Source organism: Symphalangus syndactylus, chromosome 6, assembly GCF_028878055.3.
Source record: "Symphalangus syndactylus isolate Jambi chromosome 6, NHGRI_mSymSyn1-v2.1_pri, whole genome shotgun sequence".
NCBI lineage: Eukaryota > Metazoa > Chordata > Mammalia > Primates > Hylobatidae > Symphalangus > Symphalangus syndactylus.
The window spans coordinates 142,000,200-142,014,810 of record NC_072428.2 but is presented as its reverse complement, the minus strand read 5'-3'; the positions used below and the strand labels follow the sequence as shown (position 1 = coordinate 142,014,810).

The 14,611-nt window shown below is 46.0% G+C and overlaps 1 non-coding gene across 1 annotated transcript; it reads right to left on the bottom strand.

Moving 5' to 3' along the window:
• Positions 1 to 12,422: 12,422 nt before the first annotated feature.
• LOC129476930 (small nucleolar RNA U13) lies at positions 12,423 to 12,530 on the bottom strand. Its single transcript, XR_008655171.1, has one exon. It is a non-coding gene; the product is annotated as a small nucleolar RNA U13 (small nucleolar RNA).
• Between the last annotated feature and the right edge of the window lie 2,081 nt (positions 12,531 to 14,611).

Below are 14,611 nucleotides of genomic sequence, written 5' to 3'. Positions count from 1 at the left end.
AGGAAAGGGTCATGTACGCTTCTGAGTTGCCCTACTAGTCTTTGACGTTTTTCTGTCCCGTACTTGGAATAATTGTTTTCCAAGGTGCCATGTTCCTTTCAGTAGAACTTTGAATTACGATGTCCCTTGCTAACAGATTGTCATTGCTTCTTGTCCAGCTTATTATGTTTAAGGAGACAGTGAAACTGTATTAAGATTCAGTCTGGTATCAGTATCCTACAAATGTAAATGCATCTGCACCCATCTTAAACTTCTTCCTTCCTGCCCCAAAGGAACCAGAGTCTAAAATATGCTTTTGATGTCTTTACTTCCATTATTGCCTCACTCTCTCCAACCTTCAGCCTCATCCCCTCTGTGGGTGAATCAGAGATGCCCACCACTGCCTCCTGGTCCCCTATCTTATCTCCTCAACTGGACTGAAGGAGGTATTATTGTTGTTCCATTTTATAGATGGAGAAACTGAGGTCTAGGAAGTTCACATGTATGCTAAAAGGGTTAATAGTGTACTTGGGACAGCAAGAATGACCTTTCTTACTCATTTTGAATCTTTTACAGTGCTGAACACAGAGTATGTCCTCACTAAGGTTGCAACTGAATTATCACCATGCCACATACTTGGTGGTGACGTGCTTTCTCTGTTCTTCATCAATCCCTCATCCGGACACGTTTTCTCCCACACCAAAGAAGCTTCATCCCACAACCGATTCATAGAAACGGAATAAAATAAAACTGTGATTGGTTCTGTTCCGAAGAAGCCATGCGTTAAGGAAGAAAAATCGTGCCTGGAAGAGCTGTCAGCTTCATTACGGGCTCTGCAGCCAGCCACGTGGGAGGGCAGTCGAATCCTGGAGACAGAGCGGGTTAATGACCAAAACCCCTCCCATGGCACACTTGAGCCCCCCCACACACGTGGTGTTCTCAGAAGCCACACGATGGGGGAAATCTTTTCTCAGTTCCTTAATATTTCAGAAACAATATGCCGCTAGCGATTTCTCATCTTTTCTAATTCTCTGAGGAAGATTATTTCAGAGAACCAAATAAGAGGTCCATATAGCAGGGCAGAGTGAGCTCAAGAAAAACCCTCTGCACACCCACATGGTTGTGGATGCCGTCTCAGCAGTGGGGAGACCTCAGGAGAAGTGGGTAAAAATACTACTGGTCCTCCACATGGGAGGTGTGGACCCTGGAGAGGAGCTTTAGAACTAACCCCCATTTGTGCTTCTTCACTGAGTTTCTACTCACATGCTTTGCCCATTGGCTATCTTGGTCTGTCTTTGTTCTGTAGTTGAAGTAGTTGAAGTCTTCACACACTAAGAATATTATATCAGCCTAGCCAGGGAGTTTGGGGTTCTTAGGGTCAAATAAACTACCCAAATTAGCTTAAGAGGGAACTTGGCTGGGCACGGTGGCTCATGCCTGTAATCCCAGCACTTTGGGAAGCCAAGGCAGGTGGATCACCTGAGGCCAGAAGTTCGAGACCAGCCTGGCCAACATGATGAAATCCTATCTCTACAAAAAATACAAAAATTATCTGGGTATGGTGGTGAGGGGCCTGTAATCCCAGCTACTAGAGAGGCTGAGGCAGGAGAATCACTTGAACGCGGGAGACAGAGGTCACAGTGAACTGAGATCCTGCCACTGCACTCCAGCCTGGGTGACAGAGTAAGACTGCCCCCCCCAAAAAAAAAAAAAGGAAGGAAGGAAGGAAGGAGAAAAGAGGGAACTCATTGACTCCATAACTGGAAGCCCAAGAGTAGATCTACACTCAGGTGCAACAGGATCCAGGGACCCTAACAATAACTCAAACCTTTCTCTCCATTTACCTTTCCCCTTCCCTCATCTCTGTTTGCCTTGATACCATCCTTCTGCAGTTAGCTTTTCCTTCTGTAGCCAGAATCATCAGCAGCCACAGGACACCTCAGTCCTTCAAGCTTTGTCAACCCAAAGGTAAGGTCCATTCTTCTTGAGGTCCAAAGCCAAAAAGAGACTCTCCTTAGGGAAAGGGGATGCTGAACAACCCGAAACAGCAGATGCTTAGTACACTATTAACCCTTTCAGCATATATGTGAACTTCCTAGACCTCAGTTTCCCCATCTATAAAATGGAACAATAATAATACCTACCAGTAGTTGTTAAATAATGCATGTAAAATGCTTAGCACCACTCCCTGCACATCATAACCCCTACATTCATGCTGGCTCTTGTTATTATTTGTATCATTATATGCCTTTCCTAGATGGTCATCTTTTAATTCTACTTATGATATCTCCCACTGAGTAGAACTTAAATTTTTTTCTGTGACCAAACCTAAAAATATTTTCTTTATGGCTTCTGAATGATGTCTTGTATAGGAGAGACTTCCCCACACCGACATTACAAAAACATCCTCTTACATCTCCTCCTAGTATTTTTGTAGTTTTATTTATTTATTTATTTGAGATGGGGTCTCACTCGTCGCCCAGGCTGAAGTACAGTGGCGCAATCACAGCTTACTGCAGCCTTGACCTCCCCAAGCTCAGGTGATCCTCCCACCTCAGTTTTTGTATTTCTAGTAGAGACGGTTTCACCATATTGTCCAGGCTGGTCTCGAACTCCTGGGCTCAGGCTGTATATCTGGCTCTGGCTCTTCTCCCACAAGCTATTAATCCAAAACCGTTTTGTTTCTTTTTGTTTTTGTTTTTTTGAGATGGAGTCTCGCTCTGTCGCCCAGGCTGGAGTGCAGTGGCGCGATATCTGCTCACTGCAAGCTCCGCCTCCCGGGTTCACGCCATTCTCCTGGCTCAGCCTCCCGAGTAGCTGGGACTACAGGCGCCCGCCACCACGCCCGGCTAATTTTTTGTATTTTTAGTAGAGATGGGGTTTCACCGCGTTAGCCAGGATCATCTCGATCTCCTGACCTTGTGATCCGCCCGCCTCAGCCTCCCAAAGTGCTGGGATTACAGGGGTGAGCCACCGCGCCCTGCCTTTGTTTTTGTTTTTTGTTTTTTTGAAACAGAGGCTTGCTCTGTAGCCTGGGTTAGGGCAGTGGCATGATATCGACTTACTGCAACCTCCACCTCCCGGGTCCCAGTTCAAGCAGTTCTCCTGCCTCAGCCTCCCAAATAGCTGGGATTACAGGCACGCACCACCATAGCCAGCTAATTTTTGTATTTTTAGTAGAGATGGGGTTTCACCATGTTGGCCAGGCTGGTCTTGAACTCCTAATCTTGTGATCTGCCTGCCTCGGCCTCCCAAAGCACTGGGATTACAGGCGTGAGCCACTGCGCCCAGCCTCCAAATAAACTTTTAAATCAGCTTATAAAGATACAATTTTAAATGAGTTGTATTTCATCATAAGAATGAGCTTTCCTGACTAGGAAGCAATGCAGAGCTCCATTGATTCATTCTTCATGTTCCTGAGTGTTAGAGAACATAAGAGGGAAAATAAACATAACACATTCACTCTTATTCCTAGTTCTAAATATTTTATGGTTTTGGTGGGCTTTTGTTTTGCTATTAAATAAAATTTTATTGCCATTAAGTTTTCTAATTTATCATTATTGCCAATGTTAACTATTTTTTTTTTGAGACAGAGTCTCATTCTCCCAAAGTGCTGGGATTACAGGCGTGAGCCACTGCGCCCAAACTGCCAATGCTATTAATATGTTCGTGTTTTACTCATAACTGGTTATCCTGTTGTGCTTTTTATCTGAACAGTTTTCAGTTTTTAGTTGAATTATTCTGTTTTCTTTTCTTTTTCTCTGTCGCCCCAGCTGGAGTGCAGTGGCATGATCATGGCTCACTGCAGCCTTGACGTCCTGGGCTCAAGTGATCCTCCCACCTCAACCTCCCGAGTAGCTGGGACTACAGGCATGCGTCACCACATCCAGTTAATTTTGTGTGTGTGTGTGAAGACAGTGTCTATGTTGCCCAGGCTGGTCTCAAACTCCTGACCTTGTGATCCACCTGCCCCAGCCTCCCAAAGTGCTGGGATTACAGGTGTGAGCCACCGCGCCCGGCCACTCAATTTTTTCTATAATTGTTGATTAATTTATGTTTTCCAAACAAATTGTTTCAAACTATCATCTGTATTTTCAAATGTATTATTAAACTTACAGTCAATTTATTTTCCTGATTTACTTGATCTTTTAATTTTTTTTAAAGAATTTCATGTCTTTAGTTGTCATTGCCTTGTCAAATTCTATTATTTCCAATAGGGTTTACCTGATTATTTTAAAGCTATACTGCTCAATTCATAATGAATTGTATCTTAATTAATATCTTTTATTAATATAAATATCTATTTTAGTCCCATTAATGCTTTTTGTTGTATCTATTGCAAGTCCTGCTTTCTTTATTTTTCCTTCTCTTTGTCCATCCTATATTTTCAGCCCTGCTGTGAAATTTCTGTTTTGGATGTACTTCATGTAAAAAGCATAACTTTTTAAATGCAATGTAGGTTTCTTTGTATTTTAATAGAACTTGGTCTATTCAACTGTTTTATTTAGCCTATTTAAATGTTTAATGCTCCTCGATATGGCTGGTGTAATTTTTAATATCTTCATGTTTTCTATTTAGATATATGTCTTGTAAAAAGCTTATAACTTTTTAATGCAATCTGAGATTGTTTGTACTTTAATAGAATTTAATCTATTTAAAATTTTAATGATCCTTGATATGGCTGGTCTAATTTTTAATATCCTCATATTCTCTGTTTATCTTGCTTTTTATGGTTTGGCTTTTTTCCCCCTTCTGTGTTTTGCTGCTTTGATCTGATTTTCTTTATTCCTTTCCCCCTCAATTTAGTAGTTCCACTCCATCTTGCTATTCTACTGACTATATTAGTTCAACTTATTTTTTGTAGCTGCCCAGAAAACTCTGTTTACCAATTAAGTACTTAACAAATTATCTTGCTGAAAATGATAACTACAATAGCAATGACATCCACAAAACGAACGAAACCTTGTAAATCTGCTTCATTTCTCTGGCATCATCTAAAGTAGAATTAAAAGCTCAGTTCATAGTTTCAAAATTCTCCAAGTTAACGTTCCCCTCTCGATTCTCTTGCTGCCCAGTCACTTGAACTCTGCCGTCTTGCTTCACCTCTCTTCCCACACACTGCCCACAACATTCCATCTTTGGATGCTTTTCTTTGAAATGAAATTCTCTCATTATCCATCTTATCACCTAGGTCACTCCAAAGCTGAGACAGTCTCTATCCACTCAGATTTAAAGGTAGAAAACATAAAAGTGGACTCAAAAATTCATTCATTCTACTGTCGCATTTGAGATTAAGAAAAAAAAATTGCCTTCTGTGCCAATAGCGATCCTGCAAACATGGTGAAGGTTCCTAAAGCCGGCAGGACTTTTTTTTTTTTTGAGAGAGAGAGAGAGAGTCTCGCTCTGTTTTGTTTGTTTGCTTGTTTTTTGAGACAGAGTCTCGCTCTGTCGCCCAGGCTGGAGTGCAATGGTGAGATCTAAGCTCACTGCAACGTCCACCTCCTGGGTTCAAGCGATGCTTCTGCCTCGGCCTTCTGAGGAGCTGAGATTGCAGGCACCCAACACCACGCCTGGCTAATTTTTGTATTTTTAGTAGAGACGGGGTTTCACCATGTTGGCCAGGCTGGTCTTGAACTCATGACCTCAAATGATCTGCCCACCTCGGCCTCCCAAAGCGCTGGGATTACAGGCGTGAGCCACCGTGCATGGCCAACCTGTGGGACTTTCTGTAAGAAGTGTGGCAAACACTATCCCCAAAAAGTGACAAAGTACAAGAAGGACAAGGATTCTCTGTATGCCCAGGGTGAGGGGGTTATGACAGGAAGCCGAGTGGCTATGGTGGGCAGACTAAGCCGATTTTCTGGAAAAAGGCTAAAACTACAAAGAAGATTGTGCTAAGGCTTGAGTGCATTGAGCCCAGCTGCAGATCTAAGAGAATGCTGGCTATTAAAACATGCAAGTGGCAGGGCACGGTGGCTCACGCTTGTAATCCCAGCACTTTGGGAGGCCGAGGCGGGCGGATCATGAGGGCAGGAGATCGAGACCATGGTGAAACCCCGTCTCTACTAAAAACACACAAAAAATTAGACGGGCATGGCGGCGGGCGCCTGTAGTCCCAGCTACTCGGAGAGGCTGAGGCAGGAGAATGGCGTGAACCCGGGAGGCGGGGCTTGCAGTGAGCCAAGATTGCGCCACTGCACTCCAGCCTGGGCGACAGAGCGAGACTCTTGTCTCAAAAAAAAAAAAAAAAAAATGCAAGCATTTTGAACTGTGAGGAGGTAAGAAGAGAAAGGGCCAAGTGATCCAGTTCTAAGTGTCATCTTTTGTTTTACTATGAAGACATAATAAAATCTTGAGTTTATGTTCAAAAAAGAAAAAGGAAAAGATTGATTCAGCTAATATTGAACTTACTGAGCACATACTATGGCCAGATACTGTTCTTGGTAGTGGGGGTATAACAGTGAACAAGATGGGAGTAGGGAGAGTACACAGATAATAACAAGTACATCAACAGACGATTATATAATCTAATGTCAGGTGGTGACAGGTGCTAGGAGGAAAAATAAAGAAGAGAGAGGTGACAGATGGTGATGAGGGTGCTATTTTAGATGAGGTGGTGAGGGAAGGCATGTCTGAGGAGGGAGCATTCAAGCAAAGCCCCGATATTTGCAAGGCCCTCGGATGGGAGGGGACTGGCCTGCTCAAGGAGCAGCAGGGACTTGAGGAGCAGCAAGGAGGGCTGGGAGGCAAATTCAGGGGGAGTCAGAGGTCAGGGCCGGGACTATCTGGGAGGCCATGATAAAGATTTTGATTTTGATTTTTAATTTAATAAAAGTCATTGGAAGTCATTGTTTTGTCCTGGGCAGTGCCATTCCCTGACTCATGCTCTGGAAAGATCACTGTGGCTGCTGTGCATACAGTCGGTTGCCAGGGCCTGAGTGGACACAGAAGAGCCAGTTAGGAGACAACTTCAGAGAAGATGCGCGGCCGTGGTGGCTTAGACAGGCGGCCCCGGCGTTGAGGGGAGAAGTGGTGGGATACGGCAGACGCATGTTTCATGTTAGGCTGATGGCATGGATGTAGAATGAGAGAAAAAGAATGAGGGATGACTACAAAGGCTTTTAACCCAGTAAAAGGAGGATAGCATTTACTCAAGGAAAAAAAGGGGGCAAGAAAAGCTGGCTGCATGAAAACTTGAGTTGCTGCGTGCGCGGTTTGCATCTGCCCAAAGAGGGTGTGACAGGAAAAGTCACAAAAGGCAGTGTGAAGGCATCTTCCATTAGTGCACAACTAGCAACAGCAAGCTCACTCAGGTAAACGAGAGGAGGACTAGAGAACCAGTCCCCAACCAACTCTGACTAGTTCCTGGGAGCTGGCCAGTAAATGAGGCTCTGCCACTCAAGACTGTTTGTGGTTTTCCTATGGCTTCTCTTAAAAATCAGTTTTATATGGGCTGTGTGTGGTGGCTCACGCCTGTAATCCCAGCACTTTGGGAGGCCGAGATGGGCAGATCATGAGGTCAGGAGTTCGAGACCAGCCTGACCAACATGATGAAACCCCATCTCTACTAAAAATACAAAAACAACTAGCCGGGCTTCGTGGTGCGCACCTATAATCCCAGCTACTCAGGAGACTGAGGCAGGAGAATTGCTCGAACCCGGGAGGCAGAGGTTGTAGTGACCCAAAATTATGCCACTGCACTCCAGCGTGGGTGACAGAGTGAGACTCTGTCTCAAAAAAATAATAATTTTTATGTCCTTTGAATCAGCGTCTAACCGTACCACATTATTTTTTATCTTAAAAGTCCCCTCTTAGTAATGAAATTTTCCTTGGAGGTCAGTTAAAACTCATATGCTATCCCAGTGCCTTGCAGCGGCTGCTGGACTCCCAGATGTCACGTGCCTACTCAGGACCTTCAGTCCAGGCTCCTATTTGCCCTCCGTTTTGGTGGTTTATCACAAACAAATATCCTCAAAATATTCTATTGCTGTCAAATCTAACAAAATTATTGATATAGCAGCTTTGGGACTGTCACTTTCAAAAAGACAATAAATCACTTACAATGTCATGGTCTAAATAAAACAGATTGGTTACTCACTGCATACACATAAATCTAGGTTGGCCAGGCACAGTGGCTCATGCCTATAATCCCACCACTTTGGGAGGCCGAGGTGGGCGGATCACTTGAGGCCAGGAGTTCAAGACCAGCCTGCCCAACATGGCAAAACCCTGCCTCTGCTAAAAATACAAAAAATGTTGGCTGGGTTTGGTGGTGCACATCTGTAGTCCCAGCTACTTGGGAGGCTAAGGCACAAGAATCGCCTGAACCCAGGAGCGGGAGGTTGCAATGAGCCGAGAACGTGTCACTGCACTCCAGCCTGGGCAACAGAGACAGAGTCTGTCTCAAAATAAATGAACAAATAAATAAATAAATCTAATATTGATTCCTTTGGGTTTCACTTAATGAGCCATGCAAGAGGATCATATTTTAAATGAATTGTAGTTTGAGTTATTCACATGGTTTTAAAAATACACTCTTGTTACATACAAGCAATCTGCATAGGATGCATCTCCTTTTGCCTGGACAAGATATAAGCTCTTAACTTTGGGAGTAGCAGAAGAACTCTTTGGCACAAGGCAGAGGCCACTTGTTATTACTGAACTAAAGGGTTTCCAAAGGCCAGCCGCAGGTAGGCAGTGTGCAGTACCGTGAACTGCCCTAGTTAACAGTTTGTATAAATTAATAGGAAAAACACTAAAACTCAATAGAAAAATGGGCCCAGTGTGTAAACAGGCAATTCCCAGAAAGTACACAACTTTAAAAATCATTAAAAGTGGTCAGCTGGGCCAAGCATGGTGGCTCATGCCTGTAATCTCAGCACTTTGAGAGGCTGAGGTGGGAGGATTGCTTGAGCTTGGGCCCAGGAGTTCAAGATCAGCAAACATGGTGAAACCCTACCTTTACAAAAAATACAAAACTTAGCCGGGCATGGTGGTACACGCCTGTAGTCCTAGCTACTTGGGAGGCTGAGGCAGGAGAATTGCTTGACCCTAGGAGGTCAAGGCTACAGTGAGCCGTGATTGCGCCACTGCACTCCAGCTTGGGTGACAGAGCGAGACCCTGTCTCAAAAAAACAAAAATAAAATATAAATAAAATACAAATGGTCAGCCAAAGTGATAATCCAGAAATGTAAACTAAAACAATATGAAACAGCACTTTAGGCATTCTAATTAAAGACAGTAATAATAATTTTGGGGAGAGTAGAATTCAATTTTCATACACAGTGGCAGGGGGGTAAATCAGTACAAATGTGAAAAGCACTTTGGAAATCCTTAAAATCCAAACCATTTGATCTAGAAATTCCCCTTCTAGGAATTTATTTTAAGGAAAGTTTTAAGCAATAGAAAATTTGGTATTAAAGAAGACCAGCAAGTTGTTTCTAATAGCAAATATAACTGAAGACAACTTTACTACTTAACAATAGGAAACTGGATAAAGAAGTTACAGTCCTGTGTATCCATATAATCAAATATGATGCAGCTGTTTAAAGTGACATCGTTGAGCCATTTTGCTTTTGACAAACTCTTTCAAAACTTAGCTCTCCAACTTTCCGACATCTACCTAACACCTAGATTTCCTGTCCCTAGATGTACCGTGATAAATTCAGACTTTCTCCTGCTGCAGACATTTAGGTTATTTCCAAGGTTTTTTCCCTTTTAAACAGTACTCAAGCAAGCATTTATGTGAATATTCAGATGTACGCTAAAGACCAAGAAACATCTTGAAAGACAGTTTCGCCGGGCACGGTGGCTCACGCCTGTAATCCCAGCACTTTGGGAGGCCAAGGCGGGCGGATCACAAGATCAGGAGTTCGAGACCAGCCTGGTCAACATAATGAAACCCACGTCTCTACTAAAAATACAAAAATTAGCCAGGCATGGTGGCAGGTGCCTGTAATCCCAGCTGCTCGGGAGGCTGAGGCAGGAGAATCGCTTGAACCCAGGAGGCAGAGGTTGCAGTGAGCAGAGATCATGCCACTGCACTCCAGCTTGGGCGACAGAGCGAGACTTTGTCTCGAAAAAAAAAAAAAAAAAAAAAAGCCGGGCGCAGTGGCTCACGCCTGTAATCCCAGCACTTTGGGAGGCTGAGGCGGGTGGATCGCAAGGTCAAGAGATGGAGACCATGCTGGCTAACGTGGTGAAACCCCATCTCTACTAAAAATACAAAAATTCGCTGGGCATGGTGACACATGCCTGTAGCCCCAGCTACTCGGGAAGCTGAGGCAGGAGAATGGCTTGAACCCAGGAGGCAGAAGTTGCAGTGGGCCAAGATCGCGCCACTGCACTCCAGCCTGGTGACAGAGCGAGACTCCATCTCAAAAAACAAAACAAAAGAAAGACACCTTCAGAGCAATTCTGGTCTGAGGACCTTGTTGAGAGTGGCTGGGTCCCCAGGCCAGTCCCACAAGCCTGCTGAGAGCTGCAGCCACGCAGGTCCTTCCAGAACTGGAAGCAATCTTCACAGCCACACTCATTATCACAACTCCCAGGACTTCAAATTTGTATCAAAATTTTCATGTTTATCTTCCCTAAAGTCTCCACAAACAAATCCAGAAACTGCTCAGGGACAAACTTATTTGCTCCTGGGAAGAGAAATCCCTCCCAGGCATGTGCAGGCAGGCTTGCCACAGGGGGCAAGGAGCAAGCGGAAGTTTTGTCCAGGAGTAACGAACGCCCATGTCTAGTTGAAGATGCAAAGGAAAACACACAAACATGATTACCCAGCGTGGGCCCTGGGCAGGACACCACAGTAACTGCCTTGCAGCCATGTTCATACTTTTTGGTTGGTTTGTTTCTTGTTGTGGCCAATTGTTCTGCCCCACCCTCCACCACTGTCTCTAATTCAAACCAGGAGGGCCAAGGAGGGAGGTGACAGCGGAGAGGGAGCAGGCTGGGTTTGGTTGTGTTCTTTTTTGTTTTGAGACAGAGTCTCACCCTGTGTCCAGGCTAGAGTGTAGTGGTGCCATCTCGGCTCACTGCAACCTCTGCCTCCTGGGTTCAAGCGATTCTCCTGTCTCAGCCTCCCGAGTAGCTGGGATTACAGGCATGCTCCACCATACATGGTTAATTTTTGTATTTTTAGTAGAGATGAGGCTTTGCCATGTTGGCCAGGATGATCTCGAAATCCTGACCTCAAGTGATCCACCGGCCTGGGCCCCCCAAAGTGCTGGGATTACAGGCGTGAGCCACCGCGCCCAGCCAGTTTTATTTTGTTCTGTTTTGATAGCAGAACTCCCTGTTACAAGAGGAGCCTAAAGCAGCAATCTATTAGTTAGGCTCTGGGGGCAAGTAATAACCACCAGCTCAGTGAGAGGCAGCCTGGAATCCACTCACTGGCTTGGAGGCAGGAGGTGGGTGAGAGTTTAGCATGAGGACAGCTGGCTCCTTCTCGCATGTGACAGTCTTGTGAGCCTATTACGGGGTCTTCAAGCTCCATCAGGCAGAAGGGGAGCAGCTTCTGCTGGAAGGGGCACTCTGTGGGTTGGGGATACAGCAAGCTCCAGGTCATCCAGATCTCTCCATGGTCCCATCCAAGCCACAGGACCCTGTGGCGTCTTCCTGATGGCAGTCCTACTGTTCATGAAATAGTGCGCAGCCTGTCACAGATTGTAAACAGTACCCAGCAGCCAAAGCTGCACAGACCAGCAGCCCCACGCTACCATTGTTGGAGATTCCCATTCAGAAGAGTCAGAAATTCCCCAGTTCTTTGAAAGCATCTTAAGCCAAAACTTAAGACTTATTGTCTCCAGTGTATTTTTTTTTTTTTTGAGACAGAGTTTTGCTCTTGTCACCCAGGCTGGAGTGCAATGGCACAATCTTGGCTCACTGCAACCTCCACCTCCTGGGTTCAAGTGATTCTCCTGCTTCAGCTTCCCAAGCAGCTAGGATTACAGGCACCTGCCACCACACCTGGCTAATTTTGTATTTTTAGTAGAGACGGGGTTTCACCACTTTGGGCAGGCTGGTCTCGAGATCCTGACCTCAGGTGATCCACCTGCCTCAGCTTCCCGAAGTGCTGGGATTACAGGTGTGAGTCAACACGCCTGGCCAATTTTTTTTTTTTTTTTCTGAGACAGAGTCTCACTATGTCGCCCTGGAGTACGGTGGTCTGATCTTGGCTCACTGCAACTTCTGCCTCCTGGGTTCAAGTGATTCTCCTGCCTCAGCCACCTGAGTAGCTGGGATTCCAGGCACCTGCCACCACGTCTGGCTAATTTTTATATTTTTAGTGGAGACGGGGTTTCATCATGTTGGCCAGGCTGGTCTCAAACTCCTGACTTCAAGTGATCTGCCTGCCTTGGCCTCCCAAAGTGCTGGAATTACAGGTGTGAGCCACCACACCTGGCATCCAGTGTATTTATTTATTTATTTATTTTTCCAAGGTCAGGTCCAGGGTAATGTGCCAACATCGTAACAAGGTTCAGAGGGTGGCACATCCCACACATGCACGTGAACACCTAATCATCATGCTCGGGAACTACAGAGGGGCCTCCAGTGTATTTAAAAGCAGCCAAACAACCCGCCAAGTTTAACCTTCTTGTTTCCATCACATTCCATGGCTGTCCCCTTTCATTCCCCACAAAGCCTTGCCTTCAATGGATGTGACAGTCCAGGTCACGACAAAGCCCTCACTGAAGTAACAGTTTTGCCCCTGGTGCCCACCCTTCTACACGAAATGCATTCTCTCTGTGTTCAGACCCACTCATTTCAGATAATAAACTTCAGATCCCGCTTTTCCTGAAGGTCTGTTGCTTGGGACCACTCCTGGTACCAATGTGTAAGGGTCAGGATTTTTAGTTACCAAAAACAAAACTCAGAACAGAATTCACCACGGCTAATTTAAGCAGAAAAAGACAGACACACAAAAGATTTGCTAAAGACCTCAGGTTGGCCGGGCGCAGTGGCTCACACCTGTAATCCCAGCACTTTGGGAGGCTGAGGCGGGTGGATCACCTGAGGTCGGGAGTTCGAGACCATCCTGGCTAACATGGTGAAACCCCGTCTCTATTAAATGTACAAAAAATTAGCCAGGCGTGATGGCAGGCGCCTGTAGTCCCAGCTACTTGGGAGGCTGAGGCAGAAGAATGGTGTGAACCCGGGAGACAGAGCTTGCAGTGAGCCGAGATCGCGCCATTGCACTCCAGCCTGGGCGACAGAACGAGACTCCGCCTCAAAAAAACAAACAAACAAAAAAAAGACCTCAGGTAATTCACAAGCTCTACCCCCTTCAAGAGGGGTCGGAAGAAAGGCGTTGAGGCTGAGCTTCCTGCGGCAACTCTCAGGACCACGGCCACAGCCACAGCCACAGCCACAGCCTATCCCGAGACCTGAACCTGGGGGCGTGACTTTCCTGCAAGCATAGCTGAACCCAACATGGGCCCTCAGCAGCCAGGTGTCACCACCACCACCAGCACCAGTGGAGCAGGATCCGTGCACAGAGCCTCTCCCGTCAACCGGTCCCTGTCATGCCAAAGCTCAACAAACAGGTGCATCTGAGGGGTGTGAGCTGGGAAGCATGTCCATGTCTCCTGGCAGAGAGGCTAGGAGTCTGAGTTCACACTTCTTTTTTTTTTCCAAAAGGTGTCTTGCTCTGTCACCCAGGCTGGAGTGCAGTGACTCACAATCTCGGCTCACTGCAACCTCTGCCTCCTGGTTTCAAGTGATTCTCCTGCCTCAGCCTCCCAAGTAGCTAGAATTATAGGCATGCACCACCGTGCCCAGCTAATGTTTGTATTTGTAGTAGGACAGGGTTTCACGATGATGGCCAGGCTGGTCTTGAACTCCTGATCTCAAGTGATCCTCCTACCTCGGCCTCCCAAAGTGCTGGGATTACAGGCGTGAGCCACTGCGCCCAGCCCTGAATTCCCACTTCTTGGTAGGGGCCGCAGAGTTCATAACATGGAAATTTAACTGGAGAAAGGCACCCAGAGGGTGATGGGAAACCTCACGTGTGACAAAGTCCCACTCACATGATGGAGCTGAAATGGTCATGTTAGCCTATTGGGTCTAGTTGTGGTCAAGTCTTGTCATTCCTTAGAAGACAGCATGTGGGAAGGGGGTACCTCAGGGGTTCTGTGTCTCCCCAGCAGTGCAATGTGAGAGTTCTGTGTCTGAGACAATTCATCTGTACCTGAGAAATCTTACCTAGCACATCTTAAGGTCCCAGAGTTCTAATACTGTATATTTCTTTTCATGTAAATCCATGATACTGCAGCCGGACGCCATGGCTCAAGCTTGTAATCATAGCACTTTGGGAGGTCAAGATGGGTGGATCACCTGAGGTCAGGAGTTCAAGACGAGCCTGGCCAACATGGCAAAACCCCGTCTCTACTAAAAATACAAAAATTGGGCTGGCCACGGTGGCTCAAGCCTGTAATCCCAGCACTTTGGGAGGCCGAGGCAGGCGGATCACAAGTTCAGGAGATCAAGACCATCCTGGCTAACATGGTGAAACCCCGTCTCACTAAAAATACAAAAAATTAGCCGGGCGTGATGGCGGGTGCCTGTAGTCCCAGCTACGCAGGAGGCTGAGGCAGGAGAATGGCATGAACCTGGGAGGCGGAGCTTGCA